Source organism: Vicia villosa, unplaced genomic scaffold (assembly GCF_029867415.1).
Source record: "Vicia villosa cultivar HV-30 ecotype Madison, WI unplaced genomic scaffold, Vvil1.0 ctg.000059F_1_1_2_unsc, whole genome shotgun sequence".
In the NCBI taxonomy this organism is placed as follows: Eukaryota; Viridiplantae; Streptophyta; class Magnoliopsida; order Fabales; family Fabaceae; genus Vicia; species Vicia villosa.
This window is the reverse complement of record NW_026704989.1, coordinates 98802-102989: the sequence shown is the minus strand read 5'-3', so window position 1 is coordinate 102989 and position 4188 is coordinate 98802. Positions and strand designations below refer to the sequence as shown.

General features: G+C 39.3%; 1 long non-coding RNA gene across 1 annotated transcript; it reads right to left on the bottom strand.

Moving 5' to 3' along the window:
* Window positions 1-2863: 2863 nt before the first annotated feature.
* On the bottom strand, window positions 2864-3716 carry LOC131623245 (uncharacterized). Its single transcript, XR_009290177.1, has 3 exons — window positions 3578-3716; window positions 3115-3235; window positions 2864-2924 (listed from the first exon to the last, which is right to left on the bottom strand). It is a non-coding gene; the product is annotated as an uncharacterized LOC131623245 (long non-coding RNA).
* Window positions 3717-4188: the final 472 nt, after the last annotated feature.

Sequence of the window (4188 nt, the reverse complement as noted above, 5' to 3'; positions counted from 1 at the left end):
AGGCATAAGCTATAAGATCTGCATACCCAAGTCTCTGAGGTGGCTTGATGACTCTTCTCGACCTATCTCTCGACAATAGGTAGTCATCGTCAGTTTCCTCAACTTCAGCATCTTCTGCTTCTTCTTCGACTTCATCTGGGATATGCAATTCAGCATCAACATGCTCCACCTCAACAGGAATCTCTACCTGTTCCAGCTCTTCGTCAGATGTTTCTGTACTTCGACCAACATCATCAGATTTCTTAAAAGCCATTTCAGCTTCATTGAAAACTACATCTCGACTGGTGATACACCTCCTGTGACCTGACTCTAGGCACCATAGCCTATAAGCTTTGACTCCTTCAGGGTATCCCATGAACATGCATTTCAGAGCTCTAGGTTCGACCTTGTCTTGCCTAATGTGAGCATAGGCTACACAGCCAAATACTCTCAGTTTGTCGAGATCTGGTGGATGTCCCGACCAAACTTCTTCAGGTGTCTTCATATCTAACGCTGTCGAAGGACATCTGTTTATCAGATATGTTGCTGTCGAAACAGCCTCAGCCCAGAACACATTCTTTAACCCCGCACTAGTCAACATGCATCTGACTCTCTCCAAAATAGTTCGATTAAATCTTTCAGCCAAACCATTTTGCTGTGGAGTACCTGCAGTAGTTCTGTGCCTTGCAATACCAAAGGCAGCACAAAAGTTGTCGAATGCCTCATTGCAAAATTCAAGGCCATTGTCGGTTCTCAACCTCTTGACCTTCCTGCCAGTCTGATTTTCAACCAGAGTCTTCCAACTTTTGAAATTCTCAAAAGTTTCATCCTTAGTCTTCTGGATAAATACCCATAATTTTCTGGAATAATCATCTACTATGGATAGAAAATACCTTGCTCCTGAATGTGATGGACACCTTGCAGGCCCCCAAAGATCAGCATGGATGTAATCAAGGGATCCATGTGTTCTTTGTTTGCCTTTGTTGAACTTCACTCTGCAAGATTTTCCAAGTACACAGGGTTCACAAAACTTCAGCTTTTCGACTTTGTCTCCACCAAGCAGATTTTGTTTCCCTAATTCGACCAGACCCCTTTCACTGACATGGCCCAATCTCATGTGCCAGATTTCTGTTTTCGACAAAGGTTTCGTGGATGCAACATTTGTCGAACCACTTACAACTTCAGCCTCAAGGGTATACAAGCGTTGTTTCTTCACGCCTCTCAAGACTTCCTTCGAACCTTTCATGACTCTTAGGATACTTTTCTCTCCTTGGAAAACATATCCTTTCTTGTCGAATTCACCAAGAGAAAGCAGATTTCTCTTCAAATCAGGAACATACCTGACTTCAGTCAACAACCTTATTGACTCATCATGGAGCTTGAATCTCACAGATCCAACACCTGCAATCTTGCAAGCCTTGTTGTTTCCCAGCAATACTGATCCACCATCTTGATCACATAATTCCTCGAACAAGTTTTTGTTTGGAGTCATGTGCCAAGTGCACCCTGAATCCATAATCCACTCTCTTCTCGAGTCACTGCTTGAAACTACAAGAACATCAGATGATTCAAAATCATCTTGAACAATGGCTGCATTGCCATTATCCTTACCTCCATGATCTTTCAGGCGTTCAGGGCACACCTTTCTTGTGTGACCCTCCTTCTTACAATGATAGCATCGAATGCCAGATGCTTCGCCACTGTAAGACTTTGACTGGCTTTTGCCTTTCTTCTTGTCGAACTTACCATCCTCTCGTAAGAGTTTTCCTTTAACGGCCAAACCTTCGCCAACAGTCGAAGGTTTATGCTCCTTTCGTTCATTCAAGTCCTTAGAGTACAAGGCTGATTGAACTTCTTCAAACGTCAGGGACTCCCTTCCATACAAGAGAGTTTCTTTGAAGTGAGCATGTGATCGAGGCAAAGAACACAATAGTAACAGCGCTTGATCTTCATCATCGATCTTCACATCAATATTTTCAAGATCAAGAATCAGCTTGTTGAACATATCCAACTGCTCAGCCAATACTTTGCCTTCAATCATCTTGAATGAATACAAAGCTTGCTTCAGGTAGAGTCGATTTACCAGCGATTTGGTCATATACAAACTTTCAAGTTTCACCCATAACCCTGATGCCGTCGTCTCCTTTGATACCTGCCTGAGAACCTTATCACCAAGGCTCAACAAAATTGCGCTGTGTGCCTTCTCAATCATAGTCGTCTTCTCCGCTGCCGTTAATGCAGCATTCATGGTTGCCTCTCCCTTCAACGCTTCCAAACAACCCTGCTGAACCAGTAGGGCTTTCATCTTCAAGCGCCACAGACCGAAATCATTCACTCCGGTGAACTTTTCAATCTCATACTTTGTTGAAGGCATCTTCTCCACGCTCACCGCACCAATTTGTTGTGAAAAACGATACCAATAACAAAGTATAATAGGGAATTATAGGGGAGAAGAAGAACACAATAATTGGTTATAACCGTTATTCTTTTACTTTCTCTTAAAACAAGATTACAAGTTTACAAGAATAACAAATAACCTCTCTCACCCTAAATTAGGATTTGCAGCTTAGCAATGATGAGAGACTAGTATGCTATTTATAATAAAACCTAACATACTAACTAATGGGCTTTTTCCACAAGGCCCATTACACAAGCCAACTTAATAAACAAGCTAACTTAACAAATTAGGGTTTAAACACTAAAACCTAATTTAACATGCTAACAACCCTAGCATCTTCGACACAAGCATGTGAACAACCTTCGACATCATGCTTAACCCTGTCGAACCAAGAAGCTACCCTTCGGCCATACTAGAGTTTGATCCAATATATCACAATAATATCTTAAAATATCTTTGACAACCCTATAAAAATAGATGATATACCTCCAAGAAACTCTGAACCGCTTTTCCGCCACACCAAACTATTACATCGTTGGACCGTAGCCTAGCAAGATCAGCAGAAGAGCCTAAAATTACATATTCACAACTAAAATCATATTAAGATGTGGAAATGAGACAAATATTCAATAAGAAATGAAAACGGTAATGAGACAAATATTCAAACAAATCCAAAACAATCATAAAAACAAAATGTTTTTTAAGCAGCTAAGTTGAATGAGGGTTGTACCGTATACCTTCTCAATCACAACCCCATTGCAAATACTCGGAAAATTTTGAATGATTTTCTCTATGATAGATAAATAAGTTGCGTAAAGGTTTGTTGCCTCAAATCCCAGAGAAGGTCGTCGAAATTCCCTATTGTGAATCATGAAAACAAATTTAATTAAGAATACCCAAAAATTCAAAAAAAAAAAGTCCAACCAAAATGAAATGGGGAAAGGGATAATTCATGATTTGTAAGTAAAACAAAGACATATATGTTTTGTAATTCTCCCAGCAATGGAGAGCTATGTTTATTGGAAGAAAGGGTGTAGGAGAACTGTTTTAGAAATAAATTCTGATGCCAATAACTTATCCGAAGATATTAATAATGGGACCACCCTCGTAGCGCTACAGAAAAAGAAAATAAAGATACAATGGATGAGCTATCATAGTCAAAAGAGTCTGACAACAGTTCGGAAAACGAATAGAAATTACTTTTGTGATATTGCAAGTCCCCATGAAGATCTCCTTAAAGTCAAGATTACAGCGGGCAAGACTGGAAAGGAACAAACAAGAGTTAATAGTAAGGGAACTATGCCAAAATAAAGTAATAAATTACCCAGAGATGACATATTTTAAGCTACAATGAGAACGATTCTAACTATGAAACTAACATGAATTCACCGGGAGCAGACATAAGATGAAATTATTTGCAACGACGTCCCACATAAACTATGGTGTCACCCGGAACAATATTAGAAGGTGGACTAAGATTCAAAGACTTATCCTTCTCTTCTTTTGGATTAATACTGATGAAGTCGTTTAATTCTCTTAACTCTGCAGTATCGTGGGATGAATAGGAACGAAACCTTATCCAGGTGTAGTAGTCGAATATGACACCATCAAACAAAAGTCAAGCAGTAAATAATCTGGGCGATTATTATATATAAAAATAGATGATATACCTCTAAGAAACTCTTAACTATTTTTCCGCCACACTGAACTATTACATCATTAGATTGTAGCCCTGCACAATTAGCAGAAGATCTTAGAATTACCTACTCAAATAAATCATATTAAGATGTGCAAATGAGACAAGCTTTCAA